The sequence below is a fragment of the Scyliorhinus canicula genome, chromosome 19 (assembly GCF_902713615.1).
Source record: "Scyliorhinus canicula chromosome 19, sScyCan1.1, whole genome shotgun sequence".
NCBI classification, from domain to species: domain Eukaryota; kingdom Metazoa; phylum Chordata; class Chondrichthyes; order Carcharhiniformes; family Scyliorhinidae; genus Scyliorhinus; species Scyliorhinus canicula.
The window spans coordinates 8,880,930-8,904,495 of NC_052164.1; the positions used below are offsets into that span (position 1 = coordinate 8,880,930).

The following is a 23,566-nucleotide window of genomic DNA, read 5'->3' on the forward strand; positions in this document are numbered from 1 at the left end:
AGTCAAATCTCACAGGCAAAGAGGCAGTGTGTGAGTTTCAAAATATTATGGGAAAGAATGAGGGCCTGAGAGTTATACCTTTCTAAAAGCATCAGAAGGATGTGTCACATTCTGTCCTCACGCGCGATTTGTATTGACGCGGGCACTGAGAACATTGTCAGTGCATCATCTTTGTAAAGGAGCTGGTACATGTTGCAAGGAATATGCCAATGAAACACACAAGGATACACACACCTCTCTCTGTAAACCCCAGTGGAGTTTCGGTAAAACCCGGCTCTGTCAATCTAGTCGATACGGTACTGGGCAAGGTCAACCTACCCCGTTCCCAGGATTGAGCGGCCTTTACCTGGAGTTGCCCGGTTTCCCCGTGCACCGCAGGTAGCTGCCCACGCCCTCCGCTTGGGAGAGCAGGTTGCTGGACACGCCACGCCGTTTCCAGGCTGGCAGAAGTGATCCCCACAACAAGAGTGCCCATTTCGATGGCAGGGGAAGGAGGCTAATGTAAACACCCCTCGCCTTCTGGTTTACCTGTCCGTGATTCTCACTCCCACCGGAGCGTACAGCACTGGTACCAGTGGAACATATGGCAAGCAGTAACCTGGAGGTAAATATCGGTATATTTACCAAACCCCTCTCGCTTTCACTCACTGTTTTATACTCGGAGACCATTCTGTGCCTGTCGTTCTCCCCCATCTCCCCCAACACGCACACACACGCACGTTTTCATCGCCATTGATCCACACACACAATCAGATAAATGATCCGATCAACATTTAACATGCAATTCATTATGCAGAGTATTGGCTGCACGGGGCACCTACACAGTCGCTGAAATCGATGCTGGGGAAAGTTAATATCGCTTTGAAATTGCAGCATCACACCCCTGCGGCCGGCGGCTGAAACTGCCACTCCAAAAAAATGTATATGAAAAAAATGAAGATAAATAAAACGTTAAAGCGGCAGTCCTTCAAATAATTTTTTTTTAAAAAGGAAAATAAACAGCGACATAACTTGGGCGTGTCGGTGTCATGACGTGGATAGCGGCTCCTGTCCTCACTTCTGGTTACTATAGCGACATCTTTACACTTCCTAAGGTACTCCCCGACCAAAACAAGTTGTAAACAGAACAACGAGTGGGGAAACTCGCCTTGCTGTACCTAATATTCAAATCAGCCCTTTGCAATCAATCTTGGGAATCAACACAAAGCAGATTCAGAAAGCTAATTAGTTGAGAGGATCGCCAGTTTGCACTGTGTTTGGGTGTGTAAGTGTATTTGCCATTGTGTGTGTGTTTGACAGTGTGTTAGTGTACATGAGTGTGTTTGTGTGTGAATGTTTGAGGTGTGTATGTGTTTGAATATATAGGGTTTTTAAAGAGTGTGTGGAACTCTGTAACCGTTAGTGTGTGTGTTTCTTTGAATATGTGAGTTTGAGTGTGTCTGCTTGTGTGTGTTCAAGTGAGTATATGTATGTGAATGTGTGCTTCATTAGTGAGCATCTTTGAGTGTGCTGTTGAGTGTGTGAATTTGCGTATGTTTGAGTGTTTGCATTTGACCGTGTGTATCTGAATGTGTTTGAGTACGTTTGTTTGTGTGAACGAGTTGTGTATTTGAGAGTGTGTTTCAGTATGTATGTGAGTCTGTATTTGAGTACATGTTTCAGTATGTGCGTATATGAGTGTGTCTTTGAGCATTTGTTTAAGTGAGGGTGTTTGAGTGAATGTGTTTGAGTGTATGTGTGTTTACTGTGTGTATTTAAGTATGTGTTGAGTGTGTGTATTTCAGTGGGCATTTTTGAGTATTTGCTTGTTTGATTGTATGTAGTTGAGTGTGTTTGAGTGAGTGTGTGTGTTTGAGTGAGTGTGTGTAGTGTGAGTGTATGTGTGTGTATATTTGAGTGTGTTGGAGTGTGCATGTTTGTGTGTGCATTTCAGTGTGTGTTTGAGGGTGTATGTGTTTGAGTGTGTGTTTGAGTATGTATGTTTAAGTTTGTGTGTGTCTCACTGTATGTTTGTATTTGAGTGTGTATGTTTGAGTGTGTCTGTGTATGAGTGTGTGTTTGAGAGTATGTTTGTGTTTCTGTGTGTGTTTGAGTCTGTAGGTCTGTGTGTTTGAGTGTGTGTGCGTTTGAATGTGTGTGTTTGAGTGTGTTATATTTGTGTGTGTTTGAGTGTGTGTTTGGGTATGCTCTATTTGTGTGTGCTTGAGTGTGTGTGCGTTTGAATGTGTGTGTTTGAATGTGTGTGCGTTTGAATGTGTGTGTTTGAGTGTGTGTGTTTGAGTGTGTGTGTTTGGGTGTGCTCTATTTGTGTGTGTTTGAGTGTGTGTGCGTTTGAATGTGTGTGTTTGAGTGTGTGTGCGTTTGAATGTGTGTGTTTGAGTGTGTGTGTTTGGGTGTGCTCTATTTGTGTGTGTTTGAGTGTGTGTGTTTGGGTGTGTTCTATTTGTGTGTGTTTGAATGTGTGTGTTTGAGTGTGTGTGTGTTTGAGTGTGTGTGTTTGGGTATGCTCTAATTGTGTGTGTTTGAGTGTGTGTGCGTTTGAATGTGTGTGTTTGAGTGTGTGTGCGTTTGAATGTGTGTGTTTGCGTGTGTGTGTTTGGGTGTGCTCTATTTGTATGTGTTTGAGTGTGTGTGTTTGGGTGTGTTCTATTTGTGTGTGTTTGAGTGTGTGTGTTTGGGTGTGTGTGTATCTGCATGTATTCGGTCTGCAGGTGACACTCTTGGTTGTCCACGTAACTGAGTTACGTTGAAATCTATATTTATTGTAGTGGGAAGCAGATAGACAGTTTGACCAACCAACCCATTGACTGGCTGGCGATACTGCTGCAGTAGCCGTACCGGCACAGGAAGGGGGGGGGGGGGGGGGGGGTACCGGCACAGGGGGGGGGGGGGGGGGGGGGGGGGGTATATCCTGCGATCTACCTGTATCACGGGCTTTGGTCAAGCTTGTGACTGGTCAAAGAAAACAATGATTGCAGCAGGTCTGTCAAAACAATGCTCTCGAGTTTAATAACTGATACACTTAACCAGCAGCTCATTTGAACACCAAACGGACTACACGTAGGATTGGGGCTGGGGTGAGGGAGGCGGAGATTGGTCGGGAACTCGTTTTTCCAAAAACACAAGTGAGAGGCAACAGCATGATCCAGGAGTCGGAAGAAACAGTTGATGACGGAAATGTGAAATAAACAAAACAGTCTGTGCTTGTCTTGTTTTTAGTTAACTCCTGCAGGTTGAATAATTGACAAACATTGCTGGCTTGTTTTGAGGGCAGTGATTTATCTGATAAATTACCAAAACGGAAGGACTCTGCCAAGATTGTACATTCAGTTTTAGCGGATGCAGTTTACACGTGACACTCCCCTGACCATCCAGTTTCGCACCCACGCACCTCCCCCCCCCCCCCCCCCCGCACCCACTCACACCCCCCCCCCCCCTTCCAAAAATGTGGATCTCAGTGAATACTCCATCTTCGGCCAGTGGTAGGACACTTAGAGGTTGGAGGTCACAACGCTTCGCCTGCGTGTTCCTGTCAGAGTCAATACATTTCTTTACTTAACTCTAGCGGTGGATTAGATTTCTCGCCTATTCAACGCTTCAAAGCAGGACCAGCAGCAAGGCACCAGCTAAACTTTCCAAATCATCACAATGCGACAGGACTTGCCGCGAATTTATTGCAGCAACAAAAGCAGACCAGCCCCTGTTAAAAAGAAACGCACCTGCAGATCAGGGATAGTTTCTTTAAAATTGATTATAATTTTTGCATCCGGGTGTAGTTATAGCAAGCACAAATTTTACCAAAAGTCAACCTTTCAGAATATTTCCCTATCACCCAAGCTGCACCTCCCAGTGAACCAGTAAAAATTGTGTCGCCCTCACCGACTGCTGGCTGAGTGATCCTTCTCAATAACACCACGTAAATCTGTCCATGAAATCACAACCATTTACCAACTATATGACATGCACAGTAACAACAATGGCGGCTTCTAGCTGACATCTTCTATACAAAAGTTTTGCTCCCTAAATCGGTGCAACTTGATGATCTAAATTTCTATTTTTTTTTAGGCGTAGAGTGTATTGGTGGTTGTTGTAGCAACGGGCCGCTGTGCCAATGTACAATGTGTGTATCATTTATGTAGAAAGCCACACAGTACCGTGTACAATCAGATCTTAAACTGGCGCACATGGATTCCTCCAAGTAAGCCATGTGGGCCTGCTGATGGGGAGGATAATGGTCAGGAACTAATTGGGACTTTTAAACAACCTGTCCTGTTATAGGGGTGTGTGTTACATAAATAGTTTTAAATCAAACTCAACTTGGGTCATGATTACAGAAGTCTGCTGAAGGTGTTAACTGTAGGGTTCCAAAATCCATGACTTGTGATGGATCCCACATGATCTAAAGCTGTTCAGGCCTACTACAGTGCTGGCAACGGAGATGCCACCCCCCCCCCCCCCCCCCCCCTCTCCCCATAGACACACACATACACTGCGTTTCATTCCTTGTCCCCTATGACCCGTGAACTTGCTTTGCAGCGCAAGGGCATCCCAGAGTTTAAAACTGCGCAGCCTGGCGGGGTGGTGGGAGTGGCAATAAATTAAAACCAGAGTCGCTCGGCCCGACTCTGTCGCTCACAAACTAATTTGATAAACTCCAGCTGAATAGTTGCTAACCTGTTACTGGGGTCGCGTCGGTGATACGTTTGTCGATAATGGTTCACAGATTTTCTTTAAAAGCTCAAGTTAGTAGATCAGGACCGACGTATCCGTTATTTGGGAGCTAGGTGGACAAATGATCAAATGCATATAATTCTGTGAATGTTTTAAAATTGAATGTTTTCAGGAGCTGAGCTGCGTGAGGCCCAATTTAATCCCATGGCCTAACCCGCAGAATAATTCGAGTTGGCAATTGTACGGGTTGCTAAATGTGTCAGAAGGTAGTCAGTTTCCTTTTGACTGGCCCTACGTGTGATTTCATTTCGACAATAACCCCAATTTTATGTCTGATTCATTTTCAGCCGAGCGTCAGATGTGTCATTTCACTGGAGTTACAAAGTGGCAGATCTTGATAAAAGGGTGGCGGGAAAACCAAGTCGGAGAGAGGGAGAGATCCTTTAAATAATGCACTTTGCAAATCCACGAGCTGAACACTCAAGAGAGAAAGAATAATCTGCAGTTGAATCAGGCGAGCGGTATTACTTTAAACAATACTTTAGACAAGTTTGTGCCATTGGCAGTCATTGAGACGAAGGAACACAAGTGAGAGGAATTCTGGCGTGAGTTTGGGGAAAGGGAAATTCTAATCCGTTAGTTCGATATGACGGCTTTATTGTGTTTAAATGTTTAGGCATAACTCTGTATGGTCGCGGTTTGCTCCAGGTCAGTCAACGCTGTAGCTTTAGCGCCTTTCACTTCTGTCATTTTCCTTGATTGTGACAATGAATTAATTATTGTCGGGGGAAACCCCCCCCCCCCCCCCCCCGGCGGAGGAAGGACTTGGGTCTCCACCGCCGAACCCCCACACTCCTTATCCGGCACCTAATGCGGGTCGGCAGCGCTCAATCTTCCGGTGACTCCCCGTTCGGCGCAACAAGCGGGAAGGACACATCGATCAGGGGTCCCCGTGAAGCAACACTGGATGCAAAGGCAGCGTGGCTACTCCCGCAGCAATGGCTGGAACCCGGATATACTACACACCAAACACGTGATTTTTCTCAAGCTTTTTGTTACATATATATATATATATTTAAAAGAGCTGAATCACATGGGCTTTCGGGAATGGGACACCCCCGGGATGTGTCAGAGAGCAAAAAATACAGATCAAACTGTTACTCCTTCCAGAAGGTGGATACTTCATTAACTCGTTCCTCAACAGCTAACATCATCGTGGGGGGTGGGGGCGGGGGGGGGGGGGGGGGGGGTGGGCAACATCAGCAATTTACACCCAGACCCGACCACATAACCCGTCCAGCGTTTCCCACAATTTCCAGGCGAATTTGGCGTGTGAATAATTTCCTCCCATATGAACAGACAATTCTCGGCACTTGGAGCCGGCGGGTTCTCTCTCCTGACTCAGCTATTGATGAGTTCTTCTCCAACCTGTGCCCTCATTTGATTTCTATCGGGGGGGGGGGGGGGGATTTGGGGGAAGGAAGGATGAAGGGGTTCCAGGTGGAACTGCAAAGACAGGCGCAAGTTTCTTGCAACGAGGCATAAACACGTAGACACACTTACTCGCGACAGTGTCTGCCTCAAGTCTAAACTGGCGCACCCGCTCCCTGGGAATAAAATATACATTTAAAAAACCGACCTGGGAGCCGCAGCAATACTCCACCCAGTCCCCAGCCTCCCCTCAAAGGGAAACGTTCCCCCGTTTGCGGAGGTAAAACTATTCCACTCGTTACCTCCCGCGTCAAACCTCTTCCTCCAGCTTCTCTGCTGTTGTTACAAATTGACTGCAGGAGAGACTCGCCGCCGAGACGAGGCTTTGAAATATTTTCAAAAAACACTCGGGGGAAAAACTCACACCACTCGTGTCACCATCCCTGGCAAAATTCCTCAAAGCCAGACATTAACCTGACAAAGCCCCAACTACAACCACTTTAAAGTCAATTTAATCCCGTCTCCCAGGTTACACAGTTGCACTTAATAATATTTCAATTTCATCTGCAAATTTCCACACAGATATACCCGTGTATTCGGCTTTAAGATGGAAGGAAGGTTTCAGGGGTGAGAATCTGGGAAATAGGAGTTAGTGTCCAGACTATATAATTGGGTGGGGGGTGGGGGGAGCTATCTGTCCAAAACACACAGCAGACACATTAAAAAAGGCAATTCAATATCGTTTCGTTCTAACCTCTGAAACCGCTTTGCATTTTAACACAAGGTCCTTGTGTTGAGCACAAGCTGGTGTGAGTCCTTCACAAGCAGGCACAAATATAAATACAGAGCACACGAGGCTAGTGTGTGCGTGTGTGTGTGTGTGTGTCTCCCTGCCCCTTGTCCCGGGGTAGCTCACAACTGGAAAGGTTTATCCCTGTGCAGCCTTCCTGACACAACCGGGCGAGAACAGGGCGAGATCTCCTGGCCGACTTGCAAATATTTCACCAGAGGACCCGGGCGAAATAAGTTCGTAAAAGCGGCGGGCTGAGCGGGATTGAGCCGGGACACCCGCTCGGACAATCTGCACCCTGTGTAGATGCCGATTCTATAAAATCGCGGCGCTCCCACCCGGGGTAAAGTTGGAATGGTGGGCAAAAGCAGGGTGCCCGCCTGCCTGCTGCACCGAGCAGACTTCCCGAGCTGGGCGGGCAGTCTTTCCCAAAGCTGCCCTGGCCGATTGGGAAGGGGACCGGGATGCAGGGTGAGCCGGGACTGGGAGCCGGGACTGAGAGCTGTGCAGCCGGTCCGGGGGAGAGGGGCTGCGAGGGGAGGGGGACGCCATTTGGAACTTAATTGTGTGGCGGGGAGAGGGAGGGTGCCCGGGCGCTGGGAAAGTCGGCAGTGTTAAAACAGAGAGAGAGAGAGAGAGAGAGGGAGAGAGGGAGGGAGAGAGGCTGCACACACAGGGACACAACTCCAATTGTGCAGCAGGGGGGCTGGGGGCTTGGCCGGGCCGAGGGCACGCCGAGGGGGCAGGCCGAGCGGCCGGGGGGGCAGCATGGGCACCGGGGCCACCGGCAGAATGGGCACAAAGAATGAAAAGTAGCAGTTCAGGGGAATTGAATTCAAGGCAAGCGGCCATCTTGAAATACAAACAGCAATAGCGGGATGTCAACCGATCTCCACCACCAATTTCGTTCAACTACAGGCATCTGGCGGGCCCGGTGCCCCCTCTGCCAGGCTGGCTGGCAAGCAGAATATTTTTTAAAGCGGCCCCTACCTGATGGCCCGGCCCCCGCCGTCTCTGATGCGATTAATCGAGCGAAGAAGGCAGTGTTTGGCTGGAGCTGTTACTACAGAGTACTCACACAAAATGGCTTTTTTTTCAGCTCCTGATCGACCGCCCCGTTTGGTCACGTGGGTTCATTCCTTCAGGGTGTCCAAAGGCATAAATACTGACTGAGAGAGAGAGACAGAGAGAGAGAGACACACACACACACACACACAGGGGCGAAACAGAGGGAGACACAGACAGGCAGCGAGCGGGGGCAGGGGAAAGGCTCAAGAGGAACACACAGGCAGAGAGAGACAATCACATGGACAGAGAGACAGAGAGAGAGAGATAGCCACAGGCACACACCCAGACACACACACACACACAGACACAGACACACACACACGCAGAGGGGAAGAGACTGGGGGAGGAAATCCTGCGAGAATCTGAGTTCCACAGACGGGGACAGAAAGATCGAACTGAGAGAGAGACACACACACAAAGGCAGACAAACATTGACTGGGAAAAGACTGAGGGAGACAACGGAAGAGGGGGGAAGGTTGCGCGGGGGGAGAACATACCACCAGTTCAAGAAGGTCAAAGACTAAAATGTAACATTTTACAAAATAGAGCCTATTATATTTTGTACACCAATTCTCACAAGATTAGGAAAGATTAGTTAGTTGGTCTTGTATTGTGTGTGTGATTCACTCCAACATTACAAGTGGTTTGGGACATGTAGATTATTAATTGGGTGTTTGAACCTTGGTTTGGGGGGGGGGGGGTTATCTGTTTGTTTATTTTCTAGCCCGGGTGAATCATAAGCTGCATTAACATAATGTAAAGATACAGCATCGGGTTTAACCCCAATTGTTTCCAAATACCGTGCATGCACACGGCAGCGTTTACAACACATGGAATTATTAATCATTCAAAAATCTGCCTTACACAGAATTAGCATTGTCTTAATTTACTGCAGCCAATGTACAATATCTGCGCACTTTCATCTGAAAACTTGTCCCTCAATATTTGTATTATTTTTTTCCCCATTATAGATTTTTGTTAAAACACACAAAGGCGTTACCTTAGCAAAATTTGAAAGGGCGCCATGTGAATCTTACACAGGTAGCTACTCAAATTATAGTGTGCCATGAATAAACATTTTTTTTCTGAATTTTAATTTTTGGATTTCGGGCCTGACCCAAGATCGATCCGAGCCGATTTCTGATCGGGAATGTTTAGAATCGCGTTAGCAGTTACATCATGCGGAAGTTGTGAGTTCCAGGGTGCCGCAAGTCAACTTCGATTTCCACCTCTGCTCTATTCTATGTTTCTATATTCTATGTGACAGTGTGCGTGGAGAGAGGGCGGGAAACACACCCAGCCGGCTTCGTGCAAGTTTCAGACTTTCCACCTAAGGAAATAGCTCCCCCGGACTCCGGAACAATCATGGAATCGAACATGTGAAATCTCCACCGCAAGGATATACCCTCGGCTCTTCCACTCCTTGAGTTCTGCATCATTGCCTCCAAGTTACAGCATTTCGCCTTCTCTATCGCCTCAACTTGACACGTTCAGTACCCGCAGCCCCCCCCCCCCCACCCCCACACACCACGACCCTCACCAAGCCACCCACCCCGACAGAACCACAACATCATCTGCTTTCTGTGGCGAGCTTGGGGCGAGGGGTGGCGGCGGGGGAAGAAGGGGGAGGGGAGTGTACCCGCGGGTGGTAGGGGGGCAACAGTGCGATTTGAAATTTGCACCGGGAATTGAACTCCTTAAGGCGCCAAGGGGGGGAACCGAGTGATTTGTGGCATTGAAGTCAAGAACCACACATTCCCGATTAAAACTAAAGACCGGATTCTCTACCTCCCAGAAACGGGATGAGATCCATATGGGGAAAAAAATGATTATTTCTTCCCGTGCACAGATTCGGTTTTAAACCGTGGAAAGTGAATATACTGGACATTGATCCCGTCGTCATGTCTTCAACAATATGGAGCTCTCAATCATAAGGTTCTCTGTGCCCGGGGACACTGTGCTTATGCCCATTGCTACATTTACATCTAGCCGAGGTTAGTTGAGATTCTTACCGGCATCTTTTTCAGATAAACCAAGATGAAGTGAATGATGGGTGAAGTACCTTCGGAATTTGGGCCGCCCAACACTCCCAGGAAGGCGTTTAAATCCCATTACCCTCGCCCAGATCAAACCGGGGTCAAGGCAAATGTGAAAGGATTAGCATCTTCATCGATTACACCTCGCACCGGTTCAATGGGTCTTTGGGTTGTCGCTCAGGTATCAAACCAGGTTTCAGACCCCGTCCTATTCCAATTCATCAGGGCCTCAATCAAAACCTGGCAAGGTTGGATCTGCATTACTAAACACATTTTTAAAACAAGCCGAGAATAGTCAGCGGATCAGTCAGCCTCTGCAAACTGTTGTTTGGGAAATCCCTCATTAGCAATCCCACAGCTCTCCCCCTCGGGACTCGCACCTATTTCAGAGGCTGCGAGATTGCCTGTACCGTCCCAGCGTCTTCTGTTCATCAAGTTCCGGGTTCACTTCCACCAAGAAGCGAGGGTCCAAAGCACATTCTTTGTGAGATGGCCTTTGAGTATTTTAATAACTACATTTTAATAGCTCGGAATGCTTCAAAAAGTACCCGCCCCTTCCTTGTGTCAAAATAAGCAGCAGCCATGAAAATGAATTCTCCTAATTATTCCACATGAGCAAACATTTTCATTTAAATACAATTTCACATTTTAATTTCAGGATTCCTGCTGCTTCATGTTCCCGGGTTCAGGACATTCCCAACCTGCAGCAGACGGCGAGTGATCCCTTTATCCTCAATGTTATGGGTTTGGCGGCGAATTCGACGCCGCGGTTGAAATGTGTCGGTAATTCGGATAAAGTGGGCCCTCCGACATTACACACGGCATGGAGGAATACAAAATGGTGCTTCCAATCTCACCGCTCTTTCCTTCCTTTGCCTCCCACACGAAATATTTATGTTTCTACTTTCGCTCTCCCCGCATCTACATCCTCACTGGCAGAGGGAGAGCCGGTGATGCAATCGTGGGTGAGGTCATGGGAGTAAAAACCTCACAAAGTTGAAAGCCAACTACAATTAACCCACCATCCTCCAGTTAGCGATAGGCCAACTGGAGCAGCCACAGGCAAGCTGACCTTGACTAACTTGTGACGACATAAGCCTCAAAGGAAGTCCACGTTCATACATCTCCCTCAACCAACCTTATTAAAAATAGATGATCTGGTCATGGTCACAGTGATGAGCTGTTAGTTTCCCTACATCACAACCGTGTCTAGGATTTAAAATGGGTTTCATTAGCTGTCCTCAGGCCGCGAAAGGCACTCTATGAACACACGTTATTCCCTTGAGAATTCACCCATTGAAAGTTGCCTGTTTGTGTCTTGTGCTTTATGAGTTTGATGGATTGACAATCAAACTTAGCATATGCACCACATACAGTGAGTGATTGGCGAGCGACAGATTACGTAACTGTCCCGCTCTAGACCTTCCTCCTTCAATAAAAAATGAAATGAAATGAAACTCGCTTATTGTCAATGAAGTTACTGTGAAACGCCACATTCCGGCGCCTGTTCGGGGAGGCTGGTACGGGAATTGAACCGTGCTGCTGGCCTGCCTTGCTCGGCTTTAAAAGCCAGCGATTTAGCCCAGTGTGCTAAACCAGTAAATCAGACCATGCGGTGGCCGGTGCCTTGAGGAATATTCATTCTCTTCCGGAAACTCCACCAGCCTGGAGTGGAATACAAGAAAAATGTAAACTCTCCAGTTTAGATCACTATTGTCACTGAATCAAACACTATTGTCACACCCCTGTAGCTTCCAACACCCCCCCCCCCCCGCCCCCCACATCACCACCACCACCACCAAAGTGGTACCTGAAATGGCCTCCTCTTCTCTCACGTTGGAATCAAAAATCACTAACCCAATCTTTCCAAAGCTCCAGAACTAAATCCGGACTGTTTTTTCCCCCTCCGCGGGAAAGACCCAGCATTTACTGACCATCTCTAATTGCTGAGGGGCTTGTCTGACGATTTCAGAGGGTGCTTAAGGGTCAACCACATTGCTGTGGGTCTGAAGTCATATATGAACAGTACCAGGTACAATTGGCAGATTTCCTGTTCCGTGGGATATTAATGAACCATGTCTCTTGTTTTCCTACAATCGACGTGGTCATTAATACTAACCTTCTTTGATTCAAGGTGTATTTATTATCTGAATTAAAATTTAAATTGGTGAGATTTGAAGTCATTATTAAAGCGAGGACTCTAGATTATTATCCTCTCACATAATCACTGTGCTGCCACTCCCCTTACAGTCTTCGTCATTGTGAAATAAAAAGCTGGCATTACCTATGATTAATTCCTGATTTAACTTTGCTTGAACTTTCCAGATGCTTTGCTTTTTATTGCTACTGATTTTTGGCCTCATGTTTTCTTTTGCCTCTCAGGAAATGACCGGGCTGCGGAGTGGGGTGTTTGAGGAAAGGGAGGGGACAGGAGGTGTTAAGTCACGATGCCCCAACCATCATAGCATAGGGCAAGCTTGATGGATCTGCTGGTCTTTTCCTGCCTTTCATTCCATGTGTTGGTGTATACCAACACACTTCAAATCGGGTCCTGGATTACTTGCTCACTCTTAACTAAATATATCACAATAGAAATAAAATTACATTTTAAAATTACAGGTCTCAAACTGGAAAAACGTGTTTTCTCCCAATCCGCCGGCCGGCGTTTACAAACTTAGGTCGAATTGTATGGTCCAAAACCTAGAGGGAAAAGATCATTGGATTGAAATGTGATGGAACGGCGTTATTTACAAAGCAGGGACTTTTTTAATTAATAGTTTTCAATCTTTCTGCTTGTAACGCCATTTCTGGGAAACTTTGAAATGAGGATGTTGCTTGTTTCAATCTACACTGGTCATCGTGGGTTAACACGTCCTCCAATGATTCCATTCAGGTTTCAACACCACCAGTGATGGGTGGAATCTTTACCGCTCAACGTGCACGTTGCTACCATCTGTGGATGCTCAGGTCCTCTGCCAGGAGTGGTCTATTATGTTTGGATGGAAGGCAGTAAATGTCACAAATAACAACTTTCTGCGTGCATGTTTGAAAACACAGTCTGTAGTTTGGACCCTGATCTACTTTAACCTTATTACAGATCTTATTGCAATCCTGCACTCAGAGTCTTAATTTTCCCAACCACCACCGAGGAAAACACCACCACCGAGGAAGTTCCCCTCCAAGTCACTCACCATCCTGATTTTGGAAATATACCGCCGTTCCTTCACTGTCACTGGGTCAAAATCCTGGAGCCCCCTCCCTAACCGCACTGGGGGTGTACCTAAAACACTTGGACTGCAGCGGTGCAAGAACCCAGTTCACCCCCACCTTCTCGAAGGTAATTAGGGGTGGGCAATAAGTGTTGGTCTGGCCTGAGACAGCCCATGAATGAATTTTTAAAAACTTAAAAATCCCAGAAAAAGGAAGGGAACGTCCCTGCCTGTCAAAACAATTGTCAGTGTGGACGGTTGGGAAAAAAAATGGGTTGGAAGAGAAGGGACTTTTGTGATAGTCGGGGACATTGTGGAGAGTGTAAAGCAGCCGGTAAGAGTGGCACCTTTGCCATGCCCTTGTCACAGAGACACGGACCGCTCAAATGAATGCGACAACGTGCTTCACATTGGAGGGAAAGGGAGGAATGCCGGTAAATTTCAACAGAGCGTCCGCCATTTTCTATTGATTTGCAATGTTGTATCAGGTTGTGATAGTGTGAAAGGATAGTGTTCAGGCAGGGGCGTGGGGGCAGAGGGGGTGAGCACACGTTGCATGGCCCAACACTCTCAATGCAAAGCCGATTGGTTGAATCGAGGCATGGGAGGGAGTCAACATTTAAATGCATGGTTTCCTTTGTAAAATAAAAGCCCGCCTTTGTACTTGCTTTATTTCAAACCTTCCACCCTTCCTTCTGATATTTGATTACGAGTAACGCAAAACATAAACCCACCCTGCTGCCAGACACACGTTCACACGTTAACTCTTTTAAGCTTCTGAAAGCTGTGACTTCCAATTCAATGGGAACTTCCTGATTCACGTTACAAGATTTCACAGTCCATCGGCCTTCCTTCCAAACAGGGTAACAACAGCATCTCCTGTTTGATGGGTGCTAAATCTACTCCATATGAAATACAGCTTTCAAAAATGAAATGCTTTTAATCGGCTTTAGACCTGCTGTGATGTTTCCTAAACTTCCCACTAGAATATGCTTAACATTATCATCACAGTATACCCCCGATTTATTTGGCGCTTCGGTAACAGGAATGTTAATTCTAATGAATATGTTATTTCCAGACAATAGCCTGCTCTTTTCCAAAATATTCTCCAGTTATGCTTGGCAGAGACAAAAGGGGCATCATTTAATTTGCCACCCGTTTTGCAAAGGGCCATTCTTCTCTGGGGGAAAAAGCGCTAGTTCTGGACGCTAATTAATAGACGGCTGTTGGGAGTTGGGATGAGAAAAAGAAAGGCCATTTTTTTAAAAAAGGAAAGAGGCCAGGATGTCACCACTGGCGCATGTCTCTCACAGGGGGGACTGTTTTCATGACCCCAAGTGGCCCGCAAGCAGGCACATTCCTCCATTGTTGCCAGCTGGCAGTTAAAGCTTCATTCACTCCGTTTTCTCCTTGTCTTCAACCCGACCAATACATTCACATTTATCCCGCATTAGCTCCAGTTGATTTGCTATCTGCCGCCGTTCCTTCCCCAGTGCATGCTATTGTACAATGGATTTCTCTCTCTCTCTCTTTTTCACCAGCGACCGGGTTTGAGATTGCTTTGGAGCCAGGTTCCGCCTCTCTCTGTCTGATTTGTCCGCGTTTCAGGAGATTCACAACTCTGTGTGGCTGCGCGGGGAGTCACTCCGAGCACCTCGCCAGAATACTCAGCCTTGATGAAAAAAACAAAATTAGAATGGCTCCCCGCCCCTATAATGTGTTGTTCTATTTTCTAAACCATGTCGTTACAGGCAAATCCAACAATAAGATTCGGTTTGCTCCAATCTACTGCAAAGACTTAAGTATTGGAATGATGATCTAGAAATCGCGTTGTAAATCAAACACTAGGTGGGTGTGCCACAGGTGGGCTGTAGAAAATATTGAATAATGTGGATGGAGCACCAATCCTTGCATTATAGACACATGTGTGTCAGTGTTTCGACAAAAGTGGCCAATGACATGTCAAACACGGTTCAATCAGTCTTGCCTCACTTGGGTGAGCCCAGATCCCCATGCGGGATCTGTGTCCACCCCTGACCCTCCCTGGACCCGCCTGGATATCCGCCCCTCCCTCACCGCCAATTCCACTCCCAGCCTTATCTCGCTCGGTCTCACGCCCGCCTTCGCGGCTCTCCCCACGCACTACAGTCCCGACACGCTACCCTTCCACCCAGCCCCGATTCCAATTCTTGCTTCCCAATATCTCGCTCCCCCCCCCCCCCCTCCCCCCCGGCCCACACGCCGCCCTTTCGGAGGCTGTCCCAGAAAAGCTGCTCCTCTCGCGGATGATCGCTTGCCTCCCTGTCTGAGGCCTCCACTCCACAAGACACCGTCACTTCAGCTCCGCCAAGCCCCAGCCCAGAATAGCTGTGCAGTCGAGCTGATTATTAATAAACGGCCGTGTGATGTTGATCCTGTCTCAATAATCCAGTCAGCCTCATTTATAGAAACACTATCTCAGCTTTTCACAGCGATCCATTCCCCGACGTTTCTTGGTGTTGAACATGGATTCAATGTGACAATCACAAAGCAAAATTGAAAATAACATCTACAAATCATAAAAGCGTCTTGACCGGTCGAGCAGCCGGCAACTACGAAAGCACTCAGTTCATTTCCACTTGAAAAAAACTGGAGCTGGTTCAGGCGGAGTGTGTGCAACGCTACAAACTGTAGATTAACTGTAACTTTTACATAATCAATGCTACAGGAAATCCAGGATAACTCCTGCAGTTGACCAGCAAAGCAACCCGAGAGGCAACAACTCATAATACAGACACAGAGGGAGAGAAATATAACAGCATCTATCTACTTTCTCCATCTTTCTATATGAACAAATAGGAAAACAGGTAAGATTCTGACGAAGATCCTACTTCAGACCAGATACTCAAGACGACATTTCCGACGTACTTCATTATCTGTTTAAAGGGCTTTAACTTGCCCCCGAGGCCCTGAAAGGCTACATAAATGCATATCTACCTTCCTGCTTTTTCATCTTTTGAAACGTGAGCTAAAAGGTTGCCCCGCAATCCAAGTGTGGGTGTGGAGGTGAATGTGCCTTTAAGGCTGTGTGTCTATTTACTGACTCTCGCCATCGGCAGGAGGTTAGAAAGTCAAACGGCTTCCAGGAGCAGAGTTAAACATTGCATCGCACAGTGAAGAAATTATTCGCAGCAGGCGCTATTGTTTTTTAAAAGAAAGTTTTAATTAATGGAGGATCCCCTTTGGGGTAAGAGTTGCGAACGTTTAATGCGAAGGTAGCTCATGAAACTTTCAAAATGGAAAGCGGAACCGTTTAACCCTTCAGGGGTCACCGTGCCCCGTGTAAAATCCCAGATGTCTCTGCAGATCTATCCCTGCTCTCTTCAGCATCCCGATATAAATTGTTTCACCATCGGCCGCGCCCCCAGCTGCCTTGGCACCAATCTTTGGGACCCCCCCCCCCCCCCCGCCCCGAACCTATCTGCTTATCTCGCTTCCTTTAAGATTCTTCTGATCACCTTTCCAGCCGCCCGCCTTCAATATCACCTGGTGTCACTGGGCGTGTAAATTTGAGTAAGAGGTCCTGGGACCCTATATTATGCACTGGGCGCTATATGAATGTAAGTTCTGTTGTTTCAAAGTTTTAATATGTGCAGTGGAGAAACACTCCCCCCGCGTGACCATGGATATTACATTAATATCATTGCCACTGGGAAAATCCATTACCCTAGTTCAGGCAACCTTGTTAGATGAAATGAAAATCGCTTATTGTCACAAGTATTGTTACTGTGAAAAGCCCCTAGTCGCCACATTCCGGCGCCTGTTCGGGGAGGCTGGTCTCTCAAAGCGAGAATTTGAAGTAATCACGAGCTCCTAAATTAAGCCCTGTCAATCCAGACTTCACAGTTAGCATTGAAGAGAGCAAACAATATACATCACTATCTATAACCTAACAAAAATGCCTACAGTCTTATTATTGCACCCCATGTCTGGCACAAGGCATGAAATGTTTCAGTGCACCGTTACCATCATATCAATCCCGGGCAGGAAAAGACCACCCGTTCCATCAAGTCTGCCTCTGGAACCCCTCCCTCTTTCTCCCTCTCCCCCACCCGCCCTCCCTCCCCCATTCCTGTATTCTCAGAACGGATTTAAAGCACATGGCAGATAGTTGGAAATAAGGCAACTGAGCATTTAGGTTGCCAAGTTCATTATAAATTTTACACGTGTTCATTATGCAGAACCGTTTCAGCTCCGGATATCAAGTGAACTGCAGAAGAGCCGCTTAAAGATGTATTGCAATTATGAAATACGTTGCATGGTTCTGAGCTGAAAATAATGAACTAGGGGCTAAAAGTTCAACAGCTAAGCGCCCGGTGGATCCCATGATTTGAGGGATCACAGCTCTTCACACCGATACATTCCACATGAAGACTCAAACATGTGGTTTGCAGTTAAGCTCTGTACCAGGTCCCTCCGCGGAACCTTGAGCTATTAAAAGTTCACCTGTTCGTCTGGTAAGTAATATCTTGATTTGAACAATGAGGAAATGTCTTTATTAACTTGGGGGAAGGTCCTCTGATCTGCATAAATTGGAGGTCCGTCCCCAACCTAACAGCAGACGAGTGTAAGGAGACTATCTTGAACCAGGTCTTCATACCTGAACCTATTTAATTCAATTATAATATTTTCTTGGTATTAATGACCTTTCCACATATCCCATTGATTGTTTGTGGAGTGGGGGCGGGGCAGTGTTGTAACCTCTCTAATAGTTCACCCAATGTGATGAGTACCTACAAAGACCATTTTATAAATCAACCCAAATGAACTTGGGTGGTTAAATTTGAATGATTTTGTAACCGTGCTGAGAAAAGGTTATGTTTCGGGGTAGACTGAATCTTTCACATGTTGTGGCCCTGTGCACATTCTCTTTCCATCAGTTGCACACAGTGACATATTTTGGCAGTGTATTTATTGGCCTGTCTCCTTCCCCTGGCAGATGAACTGCCTGGTTAGAAAATACATTTACACCCAAAGTCCCCTGCAAGTAACCTGGTGTTACTTTAACCTGGTGTTGTAAGACTTCTTACCCTGCAAGTCACGGTGAGCATTCTGAGATTTATCTTCTTTGCAAAGTACACACAATGTTATATAGATCTGGTTTTGATTGCTTGGGTTCCGAAGAGAAAGCGACAGACTACATTTTGAATTTCATAGAAATTCGCGGCAGCTCCAAAGTCGACAGATCCCAGTTGCATTGCTGATCAATGTCCCGTCCATTTCCCACCTTTTCCCCAAGGTTGAAAGAAACAGATGGTCGCAGATTACCGCTGACAATCGCGTCAATCTGTGGGTGGCAAACCTCACTTTTATTTTACAGCCACGTTCTAATTGGGCGGGGGTCGTGGGCGCAACCCTGGTTGATGTGTGCTTGGGTGAGGAGGGGGTGTCTATTTTGAAATTTCAGACTTCCAGAGAAGCTTCATTTAACACCCCCCCCCCCCCCCCGCCTCCCAACCCCAGTACACCACCCTAAACCGTGTCTCGTGAGCACTGAATTAAACAAAAACATTTCGACGAGTAACCGTTGACAGTAATATCGCACCATTGATGTGGAACAGTGAAAGGTAGGCTAGTAGCAGCCAATTCCCTTTTGCACACACCTTAGACAAGTAGGTCATGACAGAATTGCTCCTTCCACAGAGCCACACAAATCTTACTGTAAATGGCCAGTGGGCGTTGATGACCGAATTATGTCATAATCCCTCCATCGTTATAGATGCCTATTGACTGTTGCGCCAATGAGGTCACTATTAAGCAAATCGCAATAAATCGGAAAGGTTGCAAACAACCCCTTCTTAATTTCAGGATTAAGTGACAATTTGAACTTAACTTTTTCTTCCCATTGATCTTCATTGAGTTTGATTGATGTAGGTGAGATCCCAAGACTGTCTTTCAACACAAGAGGCACAGTGATACTGAGGCAGACGGACAAGGCCGTTCTTAAAGCCATAGCGAATGTACAGCTGTTCCTTCCCCTCCCCCCTCCCCGGCCCCGCCCCCAAGCCCTGCACAGAACTAATGCAGCCCGGAATCGCAGCCTACCACTGCCAAAGATTTGCACTTCTGCACTTGAAAAATACATTAAGCAAACTCATATTCTGAAAAGGTCAAAACAAAATGAAATGTCAACATTTTGGAAGAACAGCACAGGTTAGAGGTTGCTTCTTGCATATCATTACCATCACCCGTCAGTATAAACGCCCTGGAGTGCAGAATAACCACTATTCACTCAAGGTATAATTAAACTTTATGCAAATTCTAATAATTTGAATGTAGAGGCTGATAACAAAAATAGCACGAACAAAACAGCTACTATGTATATATACTATGTGGGCTGCAAGAATTGAAATGACTTGTACGTTGTGCAGCACCAGTCAGGACTTGAGAGGGCTCTTACAGACAATTGAACTCTTTCAAAGTGCAGTCACTGTTGAAGAGTAGCAAAATCAGGCAGCCACATTATTGCGCACAGCAAGATCCCATAAACAGCAATGATATCGTGACCAAATATTCTGTTCTGTTTTTAGTTATGCTGATTTAGATATTATTAATAATAATAATCTTTATTGTCATAAGTACATTATTGACGAGATTCCGGGTGAACTACCAATCTCTTATTTGAGTTGCCGGAAGATCTTGCAGGTACGCCCAGGAGGGGCAACTTTATCTCTGATAGTGTGGCACTTTTTCAGTGCTGCTTTGAGACGTCAGCCTCGAACTTTGCCTGCGCGAACACGCGACGTTATGGAAGCACATTCTTTTAATAATTTATATTGGGGAAACATCAAAATAAAGAGGGAAAACTAAACCCAAGGTTAAAAGCGGAAGAAATAAGGAGCGATATTGCGTAACCGATCCCGATATTGAATATTAAAACTTACAGATTGTTAGAGGAAGCGTAGATTTTTAAAAAAACGGTAGACACCACAGTGGGGGAAGAATAATTTAACAAATCATTGCGTTATTTTTGATGAAGCAGAGATAGGTTTTATCCGACTACTCTGATAGCAGTATGACAGAGTCAAATCCTAAATGCTTCCCTCTATATTTGAAGCTACCGTGTTCCACTCTGCGTCTGGCATCTATGTTAACCTACCATCGACTGCCCATAAACAGATTGAAGCACCAACAGCAACCAAACAGGTTAAATTGTTAACTTAGCGAAATAGTTGGAATATCGGAATAGATGGTGTGGAGTAAGGCAGTACAGCTGTTAATTAACCATATCTAACCGCGTATTCCGTAGAACATTTCACAGGGAATTTGGTAAACATTGTAAATGCAGAGGAACACAGTGGAAACGGATTGATTATTAACTGCAGCATAAATTAAGTGCATCAGACTCGACGACGTGACCCAGAATCCAAGTGGAAAATGTGAAATCTTGGGCTTTACTAAAACGCTCTGGGTTTTGCAAATTGATTTGAGAATGTAGCAGTTCCCCATCGTCTGCACCCCTCGCTTCCTGGTTTCAAGGGGTAATGTCTGCTGGGGTCGGGAGGGTTGTTACACTTGCATGCACATCTATTTTTTAATTCATTCGTGGGATGCACGTATCGCTGGTTAGGACAGCGTTTATTGCCCATCCCTAGTTGCCCTTGAGAAGGTGGTGGTGAGCTGCTTTCTTGAACCGCTGCAGTCCCTGAGGTGTAGGTACACCCACCGTGCTGTTAGCGAGGGAATTCTAGGATTTTGACCCAGCGACAGTGAAGGAGCGGGGATATATTTCCAAGTAAGAGTGGTGTAGGTACACCCACCGTGCTGTTAGGGAGGGAATTCTAGGATTTTGACCCAGCGACAGTGAAGGAACGGCTGATATATTTCCAAGTCAGGGTGGTGAGTGACTTGGAGGGGAACCTCCAGGTGGTTGTTATTGCGCCTTTCCCCATCACAAACGCTAATGAAGAACTTTCTTTGAAATGATGTCATTACGTTAAAATCGGAATGGTAGCAGGAATTTGCATACAGTAACTCCCACAAACAACAATGTGATCATTTCTTTGTGATGCCGATTGAGAGAAAAATATCGGTTTCCAGTAACGCCCACACTCTTCTTCGAAATGATGCCATGAGGGTCCAGAGGCAGATAGGGCCTAATTTTAATAACGCATCCGAAAGACAGCACGTCTGGCAGTTCAGTACTCCCGACACTGCAGCACCCTCTCAGTACTGGAGTGTCAGCCGAGGATTGTGCCTTCAATTCCTGCTGTGAGACTTGAGCCCCGCAATCCATCTGGTTCAGAGGACAGAACGCTAGCAAATGATCTCGAGTTTTACTGCAGCTGGGGTGAAGGCTTTGACTTGGCATTGTTTCATTCCTGCCTTTGAGTGCTGCAGATAGGAGGTTTTGCATTAAGGCAGCACAGGTGTCAGCGGGGGAGGGAGGGGGTGGGGGGAAACACGTGTTGCCTCACATGGAAAACATTTTTCTTGAAATAAACAGGAGCTGCCAAAGTCACCTGATGAATGAGGCAAGGTAAAAGGTTTTATATCCGATCGGTTCCACTTTCAAAATGCTTATGTCTTTAATAAAGTGCTGGGTGGCGACTTTCCCCCAGTGTGAGTTATGGGGAGGACACCGCAATGTAAATTCGGGAATGCAATTTCTGTGTTTAGGTGACAAAGCCTCTTTGATAAAGGGTGATTTTCCAGGATTGCCTCAATACGTCCTCAATTCATTGATGAACATTCTTCACGGCGTTCAATCTTCAAGTGCTCAAAGTCTTTGGTCCCTAGGACCTTTGACACCCCCACGCGGATATCCTTTGAAGGTTCGAATCTTGGACACTCTCTAGGCAGAATAGTGAAATGACATATAGTTTAATGTATCTATTGTAACGATGGCAACTATTCTATCTTCTCCGTGTGGTTACACGGGGGTTGAAGGTGGCAAATTGATAATTTTGAGTGCTGGGTGTGCGTTGAGAGCACATTCCGATTTGGAAGGTTCTTGGCGGAAAGGTCTAAACAGGTGACTTAGGTGATAACGCGTTCTGTACACTGCATCACTGTGCGTGTTACACACCACCCGTGTTGCCAGCTAGTGGGGGAAAGGTGCAGATGGCATAAACCGCACACTGCACATGAGTTAATTTTCAGACAGGGAGGAATTTGTTCTGTTCATGATCTACACGAAGAGTCATTTCTAGCACCAGGTAGCAACAGGGCAAGTTGAAACGTCGAGCATTTGACGTGACTCCATTGCTTCTTCAGCCTCTGTCGCTGATGATCTTTCGCGCGGGTAAATGGGGACCGGTTAGGGCACATTTGACCGGAGCCCCTTCGAGTACATTTCTTCAAGAATTTGGCGCCTGCAATCCGAGAATGTAACAGCAGGCGCCAATGTAAAATCATGGGTTTTATAAAATGACTCGGGTCAAAGGATTTAAAATTGCACCAGTTTCACAGCGAGTCCCATTGTTTGTGATAGAGGGAAAAATAATTCTGCAATAATGAAACGAGATAACATTCAAGTCAATGTCACATTTTCTTTCTAGGAGATATTTGTGCCTGAACAATGGCCTGAGAATGGGCATGTCATACGCCAGGACTGTGTGTGTTGTTTTTAAATAATACCTTTAAAGTCAGGACCCTACCAACATTTCATCACAATTTGTTCAAAATGACAAACACGACACGAATTTATGTTTAAAAGCTGTGGCTCAGATTAGTTGAACTGATGGTTTCCATTTGAACCATTTGCATTACTGATTGGAGGGGATTTTTTTTTTGGGGGGGGGGGGGTTGGTGGGGTAGATAAATTGTGATACAATTTGTTGGGATAGCTAAGGTATCAGGCGGAACCTTGTCAAACAACCCATTCAGATTGGAACATTGGGTCTTATTCCTCTGCAGCCTTTGGCCTCATTTATGGCAATCCACGTTCACGCATCAGGAATTAAAGCGGGTTTACAGTAATCCAGAGGCTCTTGCTGGACAATTAGTTTTCGCTCTAATCGCCGGGCCCAAGTGCGATGATAATAACCATCAAGCAGAATGGAACATTGGACATTTAACGTTGGCCATCGGATTAACATCTGTTCACTGTTACAATGTGACTCATGCCACAATGACCATCGTTAGACCGAGGGTAAAACTGTTGGTTTCCTGACACATTTTCACAGTTTTAAGGCACGGGAGGCTCATAATTTCTTTTTAATTAAATGAACGTGTTTAAGTATTAAATCAGAAGTACGCTTCAAGTTTCAGGATCAGAAACTGGCTAAATATTAAACACCAAGCTTCATTATCTTCATATTCCTTGGTGTCTTATCATATTGTTTTCGTTTGACACCAACGTTGCATTGTTCCAACACACC

At 46.1% G+C, this 23,566-nt stretch overlaps 1 protein-coding gene across 2 annotated transcripts in view; it reads right to left on the reverse strand.

Annotated features, from left to right (window-relative positions):
• The window catches only part of LOC119954288 (polycomb complex protein BMI-1-like), a 49,421-nt gene that overhangs the window by 18,199 nt on the left and 7,656 nt on the right, over positions 1-23,566 (reverse strand). The window contains exon 1 of one of the 2 annotated variants that reach the window (XM_038779385.1): positions 7,883-8,253. The exons of the other annotated variant lie outside the window; for it this stretch is intronic. The gene's annotated coding sequence lies outside the window, so the exon portion shown is untranslated. Of the gene's footprint in view, positions 1-7,882; positions 8,254-23,566 lie in introns of those variants that run through there. 2 annotated transcript variants of the gene reach the window in all.